General features: G+C 37.3%; 1 long non-coding RNA gene across 1 annotated transcript in view; it reads left to right on the top strand.

The window, feature by feature from the left end:
• Window positions 1-1349: 1349 nt before the first annotated feature.
• The window catches only part of LOC105077240 (src substrate cortactin), a 31966-nt gene continuing 20021 nt past the window's right edge, over window positions 1350-13294 (top strand). The window contains exon 1 of the long non-coding RNA XR_012508588.1: window positions 1350-11937. This is a non-coding gene — a long non-coding RNA (src substrate cortactin). The remainder of the gene's footprint in view (window positions 11938-13294) is intronic.

Here is a 13294-nt window from a genome sequence, read left to right as displayed (position 1 = left end):
CTTAGGAATTGTGCCAAAGCTTTAAACTTAAGCCTCTAGGTACAGTAAATTAGATGCATGATATTCTTGTCATCTGCTGTCTTCAATAATAATTCATTTAATCCAGTGAAGGATGGTAAATACTTTGGAATAAATACAAGATGCTGTGGTTTCCATGGGGTGAGGTAAGAAGACATAAAGCAAATAGCCAACTCTTTGTAGCTTGCAAATAGTTTTTCCACTATATACTATATGTCCTGTTGGCCTAATAACAACAAACATTTGAAAAGCATGCTCACATGCACTATTTCATTTGATTCTTTCCACAACTCTGGATGATAAGTAGCTCATAGGTAATCCACGTCTTACAGATGCAGACTCAAAATGTAAAAAGCATGAATGAAGCACGTGAATTACATTGCTTCTTTTGTCCTCCTTTTCTTGCTTTTTGTAAATTATATCAGATATTTTAATTGCAATTGATGCTGTTTATCTAATATAAAATGATAGCAAATTTGGTATAGCTTTTCATTAATGCTAAAAAATGATTCGTTGAGAAACCATCCCTAAAGTCACAAAAATGGATATACAGGCCATCTCTACACAATCTCTTAACTTAGAAGTTTTTAATTGCTGGTCTTACTTACAGCTCTTCTGTGCCCATCCTTGGAGGCTCCTGCCTCCCGCATTCCTACCGGAGGAGAGAACAGAAAAACTTAGAATGGTGGTTCTCAAAAATCTGTGTGAAGTTCTTAATAATATTTTAGTGATAGTGACCCACAATTTTCTAGAGAAAGCAAAGAAACTTCATATCTTTTTTTCCAATACTTTTTTTTTTTTTTAATGCATGTACTGGGTATTGAACCCAGGACCTCGTGCATTCTAAGCATGCGCTCTACCACTGACCTATACCCTCTCCTGAATCTTTTATCACACTGGGTCATTATCACAGCCGTCTGAAGTATGTGTGGTAAATGTTAATATTCCAGGTTTATAGGTGAAGAATTGGCACATACCTAGGATAAGTGACTCAATATTCTTTTCAAAGATTTCTCATTGGCCTCTCCATGTGTTTCTGTGAATTTATGTCTGCTCTGAAGCATGAGAAGGTTTTTCTTCATAAAGCAACTCCTTCTCACTTACCCCATCTAAATAAACAGCTCCATCATCTACCAGTTGCTTGAGTAACAAATGTGGGAGGATTTCTCTCCTTTTCTTCTCCCCACATCAAATTCACTGGCAAATCCTGATGACTTTATTTCTGAAACATAGTCAGAATGTGTCAAGTTCTTTACTGTACAGATGTTTTGGTTATTACATTTAAAGCCAGCAGTCCTAGGACCTAGAGAACTCTTATGTCATAGGTGCTCAACAAATATGTGTAAAAATGAGTATTTTCATTCCTACACAAGGAGTGATAATCAAAGTATTTAGCAATATATATGGCAGGAGTTTGGACCATGAGCAGAAATACTAAAGTCCTGTAAGTTGCCTGCTATGCTAGATCTTAACTCTTCTATTACTGCATCCTGAGGCTGTTTGGAGGTTCTGGAGAGAGGATAGGATGGGACAGGAAGGTGGCAGCATTTGGGGGACTCAGAACAAGGGCTGCTTATCAACATGTAGAGAGAAATTTCTATATCTTAACAACTGAACGTTACATTTTGACTTTACCTGGTGTAATAGCCAAATATCAGCTACCACTTAGTTTTAGCTACCACCATTGCTCCCAGGATTTCTTAATTTCCAATATCTACCTAATTGCTAGAATTATGATTTAAATACAATAGTCATTCATCTTGTTCCCCTGTTTGGAATCTCCCAAAGGACTTCCCATTACCCTTATAATAAAACCCAAATCTATTCAGCCTTACAGATCTTTTTAGATTCCTTGACTCTGTCTTTGGACTAGATATTTCTTCTCTAATCCTCATGTGGCTGCCTTTTTCTTATCTTGGAAAAGAACTGAGCTGTAATCCTCTTTCTTCAGAGGGTAATTCTTTTGACTACCCAACATTAAGGAGCTTTCCCAGTCATTCTCTATCTCACCACTCTATTTTAATCCTCTGCCTGGAACTCCTTGCTACCAACTGTGTTTGTGTTTTCAGATTTGGTCTCACTCTCCTCACTTGAATTAAGCAGAGCACTGGAGCTTTATCTCCCTTGTTCATGACAGTATCCCAGGACCACCCAGAACAGTGCTGAGCACATAGTAGGCTCTTAGTAAATATTTATCTCTTGATTGAATGAATGAAGTAGATATGCATCATAAGCCAGAGTGTTAATTATTCCTCACCTTAGTATCAGCATTTCTCAAGTGTTCAGAGCTACTTAATTTCCATCATTGTGCTTATGAATGTCACAACAGAAGAAGTACGTGTACCCACATTTGGGAGACGATCCCATCAATAATTCACTAAAATTGAAGTGCTAAAAAAATATAACTCTACTAGAGAAGGTAAAAATACTTATTTTATCATAGAAGCAAATTTTTACCTGAAGTATGCGGTTCTGGTAATGCTCCTGAAAATGTATCCTTTCTCCAAGAAAAGTAACTTGAGTATTCATTTCATTTGCTAGAAAACACTCTGGCTGCCAATATAATCACCTTGCAGCAATAACAAATAAATGTACTTGTTACCTAAATATTACCTAAATATTAACCAATCATCATGAATACAGAAAAATACACCTTGATTACAGAAAAAGATACTTAGGTACAAAGATTATAAATATTAAAATGAAGTAGGAAAGAAGAAATCTGGTAAGTTTTCTATTCGATTTTAATTTTTATTCCATCTTGTAAATTCTAAGTAGTATCAGGCAAGAGTGAATTATTGCTTCATAATCCAGCAGCCCCGTGATTTGTAGACTATTTATTTACTACATCAATAAAAGGGTGGACAGGCAAAAAACCCCGTGAATCCTGAATTCATACATGGATGTGAAAATATTACTACTCTGCTCGACTTAACTTGTCCTCGATTCCTCGGGAATAATGAGTTTGAGAGGGTCCAGGGAGAGCTTTTCCTGTTGCGTATTTTCTTTGTTTCCGTCAGCTGTATCAGATAGGTTAGAAGTGAAACATGACATTCTGACAGTGAATCCAGCAGACAGATTCTTGGCTGCATTCTCAGCTACACTTGAACTTCTGCTAAGCATGTGATGAAAGAGTGTTTTCAACTGCACCAGCTGTGGAGAGGTTAATAAAACAAAAGAGGAGAAACAAAAGTGCTCACAGCAGAAAGCTTCTGGCTTTGCTGATTTTTCTGGTTGCAAACAATGTGTCAGAGGGCTGTAAGGGCTGTATTGTTTTGGTCTTAAAATCATTTTAAACAAGTTGGGTTTCTGAATTAAAAATTGCAGAGGAATAAGGAAGTCGCACATGAAATGCGATCTTACACGTTTGGTCCAAGAAACTGAAAGTTCTTACTTTGCCATAGACAACTGGAAGGAAGGCAAATTGTATTTATTTTATTGGTAGCCTTGATGGTTGATGCCATCAATAAAAATCTGTACAGGCTCTCCGATTCTCAAGATATGTGAAAATCCAGGTGGTCTTGCCTTGGGCCTAGAGACTTGCGATTTCTGTCCCCCTTCCTGTGTCTCCCTGTTCCAAGAAAGGACCATGGGATATGGAGACTTGCCCGGACTGCTTCTGAGAAAGTGATTTCTCAATCCTGTCTCGTGCAGAGAAGGTCAATGGCTGACCCACAAACCATTTAAAGCGGGAGGAGGAATTAAGCAATACCCTAGGAGACCAATGGCATCAGCCTTTCCCTAAAAGTTAGCTGGGACAGGAGGGCCATTCACTAACTTTCATGACTCCTCCCCCAGCCCTCTGCTTCCCCATGACTACTGTCCAACAGCCCACATGCTGAAGTCAGCTCTGCTGTTGCTGCATTCCCATCCTCGTACGCAGAAGGAGGGTGGGACGAGTCCCATCACTTCACACAGACTTCCATCAGGAGGAGAGAAATAAAACCAACCTTTTCCTGTCAACTTCCCTACTGGCTGTCGCACTGGAGGCCTAAGTGTTTGGGGGCATCATGTATGAGATTCACATACATCGTCCTCTGAGCGACATGGCATTTGTGTTTGTTGAGTTGAACAAGGGCAGAAAAACACTATAGACATTGAAAATTGGCAATAATTGAAAGAAACTTTAAAAGTTATTTCTCACTGTAGTTTGTCTAATATCTACCTTCATCATTTCATCCAGCGGTGACTTAGGAAACTCAGAGATTCAGAAATTTCCACTGAGATAAAATGGATGTGTTGGAGACTGTTTCTGAATAGTGGCAGGACTTCCCCCGAGTTCTAACACCGTCTCCTTCCCCATATCCTCCTGACCCCCAGGCCTCTAGCCAGCTCCAGCATATCCATCCTCTCTGCCTTTGAACCTTCTCTTTACTCATGCAGTTCCTCAAGGAGCCTTCTCATTGGCTCCTGGTGTTAATCTCTCAAGCACTGGAGCACGATGGAAGCAAACATGCGTGTTCTGTACCAGAAGACCATCAGTTGCACCAACATCTTGATGTATTAGGTTTGGAAATTAGGGAATGGTTCATCACAACAGTGAGGAATCTGTCCTTTTAAACTGTATTTGCTGCAAATGTGATTTGGCTTATACAAATGTGACCTGCTGAGAGGTCTGTTTCGGAGTACTCTAAGTCACAAACTGAGATATCCCTGGCATAAAGATGCCTAAAAGAGAATATGCAGATAAGTTCACATGTTCATAATTTTACAAATAAATTTGCAAATGAGATAAAGAGAGCAATTGAACAAAGGTGGAGAAGATATTGAGTTGGTTGGAACAGCATGTGAGATACTGTTTCCCCCCAATTCTGTACAATGTAACCATAAAACTTATCAAATACTGATCTGCATATCAAGATAATGGTAGTTTTCACTTCTGTTTCATTCTGCAACCAACCTATGAAGAGGAAAGCAATGCAGCATTTTTCCATCCCCCACCTTTTCCTTAAGAATTCAGTAATCCAGATAACATGACTTTACCTGTGTATCACTTATGAGACATCACTGGCAATTGAAGAAAAAGGAAAAAAAAAAAACCAAAAACAGTTCCAGGGTGAGACATCTTCAAAGATCACATTAAAAGCACCGTTCTTAGTATGAAAGCAAAACTGTATTCTTTTCTTTCTTTTTAAAACAACTTTATTGAGATATAATAGACAAAAAACTGTACATATGTAATGTATATAATTTAACGAGTTTGGAGATAAGAATAATACATAAGGAGAATAGGAGGAAACTTTTAGAGGTGATGACTATTTTACGGCATAAGCACTCTCTTAAAAATGAACTGTTCTCAAATTCTAATTGTCCTTTATATCTTGCCCTGGCCAAGACTTGTATATCTCCTTCTGCTAGCATACTGAACTCTATTTCTGCTTTTTATAATAACTGGCTATGGTAACAAAACATCTATTCTATAGCAAAACTGTATTTTAAGTTGTGTAACTTATTTTTCTAAACCTCTGAAGTAAGACTAAGAGTGTCTGGCTAAATATAAAGAAGAGAATTCAATATATGTGTAAAACCAACATACCTAGCAGAGAATGTGCAAATAAATTTAAGGTTCTCCATCTCTCTGTACCTATTCAGTAGGCAGTGTACTTCTTATACACTGATTTCTGATAGCAGAGGTGAACATGAATGAATTCCCATAATACAGTCTTTAAAAACACGTATAACTTAACAACCCAGTAACATTAGCTTTGAGGAGACACTCGCTTTCTCATTCAGAGCATACTTCATCTTGGCATTTTCTTCAGAATTGTTACAATGTGTGAATACATTCAGTGGGCAATAAGCAAACAGAAATTTCACATCATCTTCATCTTGGTTTGGAAGGAATAGAAACAGCATAACTGTTGGCCACGGAGACGCTGTGCCTTTCCCAAGAGACAAGAAGTGCTGGGCGTGGAGGCTTAGCTGTGGAGGCGCAAGATTACAGGTCTTGGAACAAAATATTATTCTACATGGCCCAACAAGGCATGTTATCAGATACTTAGTACTGGCTGCCTACCTGGGCAGCGCACCAAGAGGGAGAAGCGTGTGGGATAGAGAAAATAATTATTTGGAGGCTGTTATTCAACACTTAAGACCCATGTGAGGGAGCAAGGGGACAATGTCTCATACCGCAGTCTGCATTAAAATGTCTCCTACTTCTGTTTTTAGAAATATGTTGTTTTATTTGAGTCAAAATTTTATTTTTTAAATACAAAATTAGAACAATAGGAATAATAGCATATGGTTGAGCAAACAGAAGGGGTCACCTGCTGCTCTTGTTAGTATTAGCCACTGGGAGAGCCATGCTGAGTTGAATCTGAGGAAAAGATGAGGGTCTCCCCCTCTCAGCTGTGACTCCCTTGTCACAGGGCCCTTTGGCCCTGGAAAGCGAGTGAAGAATTGAACACCTAGAGAGATGGCTGACTCTTGGCCAGGTTACCTCTGCTTTAGGGCTAAACAGAATAAACGAGGGGCCCGTTGCAACACTGGAGAACTTTGCTTTGATAACTGAAAATCTGAAAAAGTTTGCCTGGAGAGACTCACAAGTTTGCCCTCCTGAAGAGCTTGCTATCCTGATTGCCTAAGTCTGACTTTTTTGTCTATTCTAAAATTGTCTCTGAGGATGAGCATTTTCATGTATGGACCGTAACACATAGAGTATGTGCATGTCTTTGCTTACCAGGGGTCAGATTCTCCCTGGAGTCTCTAACTGCTATTAAAAGTCACAAAACAAGTACAAGATGGTAGGATGAAGCTTGACAAATAGCTTTCTAGAGATGACATTGTGAAGTAAATTTCAAATGCTTCAAACTCTCTGTTTTATTACCATTTACTTCAAATGGTAAATTATTTAAAAAGAGATTTTATGTTTTCTCAATCATGTACTGCAAAATGAAAGACTTTGGGGAAAACATTTTAACAAACTAATAAATCTCAGTAAAGTTCCATAAATTTGCTTTTTAAAATTATTTATTACATCAAGGCCAAATATAAATTTTATAGTTTTGTCAGAATAGTGTCTGTGGGTCTTTAAGAGTAAAGTTTTTTTTTCCCTAGAAGACATTTAATGAAACACCAATCTCATTTCTAACTTGTTGTTACCCTTTGCAATTTTCACAGTTAGATATTATTTTGTATTACTATATCTGCTATTAAGATTTACCCAAAAGCTTGGTTTTCTCCTCTGTCTTCTTTACTCAATGACAGATCTCAATAACATCATCATCGCCATCATCATCATCATTATTATCATCATATCACTCGCTGGGAGCCCAATATATGACAGTCACTTTGTGTACATTATTTTGTTATGAAAACCCTGCAGTGTTTACAGGTGAGGCTTAGAAAGTTAAATAAGGCTCCACGGCTAGTAAGCAGTGGCTCTAGTAGAATCAGGTTTTTCCCTTTCAAAATTCTTTACTGTCCCTAATTCTGAAATAGATACAATTATCAAAAACATATAAAATACTGGCTATCTGAGCATGGCAAAAGAACATTTATAAGCATTAATATATCCATTGGAGCAAATCCTTTGCAGTTAAAATGTCCTGTGTTTGTGTCTTTAAAATCTGAGAATCTGGGGCTCTACCACACCATAAACTCTGTTGGTTTTTGTTCTGTTCTCAAAGCACTTAACTCTCTGCCAGAGAACAGTTCAAACATGTTGGAAGCATCAAGCTTCCTGAATTGGACAATGCATAGTTTGGTTTAAAACTGATATAACAATCGGAAATTCTACTTATCCACTGAATCATATTGATTACACGCCAGAGTCTTGTTCTTTATCCTAACCACACTCTTCCTATTTTTTTTTTTTCATCTGCAGAATTCTCATAGCCTACAAAGCAAATTTCAAAAACCAATATTCAAAAGGATGAAAGGGCTTAGGTAACTTGATAAAAATTATAAAGAGGAAATCAATTTCAAAGATAACTCTAAGTATCATGAATCTATAAGTAGCATCTGAGCTCTTGACAACAAAGTCATGTTACTTTATATTTTCAGAAAATCAAAAAAGAAAAAACTTAGAATAAAAATAAAAGTAGAGATAAGGCTTAAAATTGGAAAGCAGTTATGGAGATGGAGAGAAAGACACACAGGAATGTTTAGAAAAATCAGTTAACAGTGATCCAAAAGAGACAACCCTCGGGGCAGAGAAACATACAAAGATAAACACTGATGGAAAATAATCAGGGCACAAGGTTTTAATTCAAAATAAATTTTCCAAATTGCGGATCCTGTTTGGAATATGTGTCTTAGAGTTTTTGTGAGCCTATTGCAGTGGGAAAGCACACTGCATTTGGAATCAGAGGTCCTGGTTTAGGTCTAGCTCAGACATCTATCTATGTTTTCTTGGAAGAGCTACTCACAGCCATGTTTTCTTACGTATAGATCAAAGAGATGCTATTAAATGCCTCCTAGTCCTAAAGAACTCAATCTAGCAGTGAGTAGAATTTAGAATGACACCTTATTCCATGGCAAGATATCATTTTCTTATCATTTACTGATACTATACTGATAACAAGCTGCTTAGAACCCAATAGCATTCAGAGAACCTATTCCTTTAAGTAGTAGCTTTACTCTGTCACTGCCACAGCTATATGTTGCTAATATTATTCCAGTATCTTCTCAGATCTTACTGTATACAGCGCATATTTGATCTTCCTTACTATGCAAATAAAAGGTTGATATTTTAAGGTTTGTTGCTGTTCTTGAGGTCTAGATTAAATCATTGTACAACTGGTTGCTACTGTAATTTGGGTCCTCTGTAGAATATACTTTAGTTTTTTGCTTAAATTCTCCCTATAATTGCCAAAGTAGCAAACCCTTTCATTACAAATACACAATAATGCATGAAAGTATAGCGTTGTAGTTAGAATAAATTCTAACATGGCCTAATGGATTGCATGTTAGGAAAAAAGGCAGGGTGAGTTTCACATTGGAATGTTCATACAGATTTTATGGTAACATGGATAATTATTTTTCTTCTGGCAATAAAGAGAAGGAGTTCTTTTTCCATCTCTTTTGGTGCTTTTTAAATCCCTGCCAATACATTTGAATTGTATAAAAATAAGTTCTCTCTCCCTCTCTCTCTCACATGCACACACACATCCACACACACACACCTCTGGGCAAATCAATGGGAAATCTGGGCATTTCTCCTGTAGGAGATGATCACTGGGGGCCGTGACTGTTGAACTGGGCTTCATTATGCATTAAGGAAGCCTAGTGCTAACTATGGGCCCATGCCGGAGTTTGAGAGGCTGGTTTGAGGGAAGGAAACAGAGAAAGGAATCAGTATTTCTCTGAACATAACTATATTTTGTCTCCTAATACGGTAACTTTTAGCTCTGTGATCTTAGGAAAGCACAGTATCCTATTCTGTAATGGAAGTATAAACATAGTATCTTTGTTGCAGAATTATCAGTAACAAATGAAAATATTCACTTCTGTGCTCTGTAAGCTCTTGAAAGAGTAACCTGTTTATTATCTTTTTTAGAGGTGGGTGGATCGACTTTTTTTTTTCTTTTTTATCAAATGAAAATAAGGGAATATTCCAACAAATAGAAGTTAAAATAAAGCAAATGGGAAACGTTCATGAGGATTATAGGAGAGATTTTTGAATTCTAGATTAACAGATGTTTAGAATGTTGGAATGAGTAAAAATCAAATCATGAACAAATCAGATCCTTTTATCTTCATTAAAAAAATGTAAATAATTAATTCTCCAGGAAGTGTTTTTAGATCTATAGAATGTATTTACACGGGAGTCAGAAAAAAAATAACTTTTCATTGAGGCTGAAACAGATTTATAGAAGTGGGGCTAACATAGACTGGTCCCTCTGTTCCCTCAAAGAGTTTACAAAACCAAAATGGTCCCCTGGTGCAATGATATCTATTTAAAACTGTTCTTTTTTGGTCAGGGGTCTTAACTTGGAAGATTTCTTTCTTACTGGTTTTCTCAGCCATCCTGGTATGAGCAGATGTGAAAAGCATCTAATGTCAGCTAGTGTTTAGAGAATCAATAACCATTCACAAGAAAACATTAGTAGAAGTAGGCAGAAGGCAGTGACATAGAAGGATCCCATGTGCTTTTATCTCCAAGGTGGCCGAGAAGGTGGTCATCATGGAGAGGAAGGACCTGGGTCAGTTAAGACTCCTGTTCTTCATTTACTGCATTTTACTCAAGCCTTAGTAATCACAGGACCCCAGCATGGGTGAACAAGGCAGTGGTTCAGGATCAATGAACTCCCAGTGACAGCAAGGAGCCTGGTCATTCTCCAACTACAGTGGTGCACAGTGAACAGGTACATGGCTTGCTTAAGGTAGCTGAAAAAGTGGAGATTCCACCATGACATGATAAAGAGCCCTTTCTACCATATCTCTCAGCTGTGGGACTCCTTAAAAATATCACATCCCTGTATTTTAACTAGTCTTTAACATTAGTCTATCATATCTGAAGGTATGCTTACATGCCTGTTTATGTTTCTCATAAGTGAGAAGCCACTTTGATGAATTCAAATGCTGCATAATTAGAACTTTGTTTCATATAACGATTATTTTTTATATGGAAAAAATTGATATGGGTAGAAAACCAGTCTCTTAGAAATCAGGTTCTTAAATATGTTAAAACAGTGAAAACTACAATAAATTTGTAGAAGTGTAAGTTTTATATTTATTTTTGGGTATGTAAATATAGTCTACTCTTCCAATTTGCTTCTAGGGTGCTAATTAAATTATTTTGCTATATAATCTGAGGCTTTTTAAAAGTTCTAAAGTTTATAGATGTAAAATCTATACTCCTTCTATATTATAAATTTTATTTTCTAGAAAAATGAATATTGTTTTGGCCTTTATCCACAACATGTATAGGCAATGAGGGGCCATAGGCAAGAAAAGATAGTACATTGCCTATAAAACCCTCCTTTACTTGGACTTATTTAATGCATACCAAAAGCACACATTATAAAGACAATTTATTCATGTTGTATATAAATAAGTAATAAAAAGCAGATATATTGCAGAAACAAATAGTATAAAGATTACAGCACTTACTAGATTTCAGGACTGTTGTTTCCATTTGTTTCCATAATATTTTAAAATATTTTCCAAAACGTGCAGTTTTAAATTTTGTGATATTGCACCGAAGGAAATTTGCTTCAAGTAAATTCTTAAGAAGCAGGAAACATCCTGTAGTTTGTTGTCATACCACAATAAAAAATACTCAGTTATTTACCTAAAGCATAGGTAAATACAGGTTTCCCCACTATCTGAAAGTAGATCATTGATCTGAAACCTTCTGTAAGCCAAAACAGTGTGAAGCGAAGAAGCAGTTACGTTAGGACACAACTTGCTAAAGGATGCACAAAATAAATCGAGATAAAGCACAGAGCCTCACGGACACAGTTCAAAGCTATGGTAGCGAGATGCTGGGCGCAGTTTCCAGGGAAGGATCCTGGGGGAGCCACTCTTGCTGCCTCTATTCAGCTAACTGCAAAACAAACACTGACTACTATTTTCACTTTTCACCTTTTTTTTTTTTTTAAAAAAAAAAGCAAAAATCCTTTCTAGATTTCTTCCTGTTAGTGAAAATAGGTATTAATGTAGATCTTTTGTAAAAGTGAAGTGGACGAAAGAGAACTTTCGAAAAGCGAGAGAGACCAGTAATTCTTATAACACTCATTTGGGCCTCCGTTTTACTGATACCGACATGATGGGAACATTGTTTATGCAAAATCTTGGACTTACACTTGAAATTGTTTGCTTCTTTTTGCTTTTATTTATTGGAACGGTGAAGATGGAAAACCAGGAGCACCCGGGAGCACATTTCAGAGGAAGCTCTGAGGGCAGGAGGTAGACCATGTTCCTGACTGCCATCAGGAACTGGGCCACGGGAACACGGATGTCACTTTCCCAAAGGTACATGAATTAGGTACATCTTTATTTTCATGTTCTGGTCTCTCTCTTTCCACTACAATATTTCTGTTTTTCTATTTATTTTTTATGAGTCTTTATTAGCTATGGTCATGAGAGAGAGCACTGATACCCATCAAAGGCAGTGCTCTGAAAATTTTCAGCAATAATGACTGCTAACGTTTTTTTGAATGCTAGGTGTCAAGTACTTGATTGAATTCTTCATTTTTAAAGACACTTGTTTTTATTGTTCAATGCCTTGGACAAAGAAAGAAGTTTTATCAAAATTGCAAGTGACACAAAATTAGGAGGATTAGCTAATGAGTTAGTTAGAATGTTTGTATTTTATAAGCTTGAAAGACTGGTTGGAACAAAGAAGTTGAAATGCAACAGTATAAACAAAAAAACCTTACGTTTAGATTCAAATAATCAATTTCTTGGATGGATAATGGTGAAAATCTGATTTGGTAGTAAGTGTAAAAATACTTCAGGTTTTACTGCAAGTTCATGTAACACAAGAGTGTGGCTCTCTTGCTAAACACCTAACTCAGTCCATCCTCTATTAACTGCAACATGGCGTCCACATCACGGGAATTATTAGTCTAACCTCATTCACTGCCGGTCACACAGGAAGTGCTGGACACCACACTTAAGGGGAGAAGTTGACAGCAAACTGGAACATGTTCAAAGGAGGGATGGTGAAGGGTCTGGAAACCATATCATACAAGGAATAACGGAGGAATGTGTTCATTTAACCTGAGAAAATGACGAGTTGTGTTAAAAATTTCAAAGGCTGTTCCACAGAAGAGGTCAGTTTTTCTGCAGAGTTATAGAACTACAAGTGAACAGGGGTAGTCACAGGGCAGTAAATTTGAGCTCATGGAAGAAAATACTTTTCTGACAATTAAAATGATCACGAACGGGCTGAGACAGTAACAGTGAGTTGCTGGCCACTGAGACTGCAGGCAGGGTCTGTGTGCCCACCTGTCAGAGCAGTAAAAGAAGATAGTCAGGGCTGCAAAGTCTTTTTGAGTTGAGGTAGAATCTATGAGAATCTATGACAGAAGTTTTATTTACTTCCTTTAAGAAGCATGGTCAGGATCTCAGGCAAAATTTCCATGACAAACCAATTAGGATATTCTTATGCCTTCGGGGAAAGTGGTTCCCTAAAGCTGAGGCTCCCTCCAACACAGACAGACACACAGACACACACAGACACACACACACACACACACACACACACACACACACACTGCCCCTCTACACTTGTATGTTACATCTTCCCTTCTTTGCCATCTCTTCATAAGTTAAAAAGGGGACAGGGTCCATAAATGAAAAACAGAAGGATACGTTTAAATCAAAG

This window comes from Camelus bactrianus, chromosome 8, assembly GCF_048773025.1.
Source record: "Camelus bactrianus isolate YW-2024 breed Bactrian camel chromosome 8, ASM4877302v1, whole genome shotgun sequence".
Taxonomy (NCBI): Eukaryota; Metazoa; Chordata; class Mammalia; order Artiodactyla; family Camelidae; genus Camelus; species Camelus bactrianus.
The sequence above is the reverse complement of the archived record's forward strand: the minus strand, read 5'-3'. Positions and strand labels throughout refer to the sequence as shown.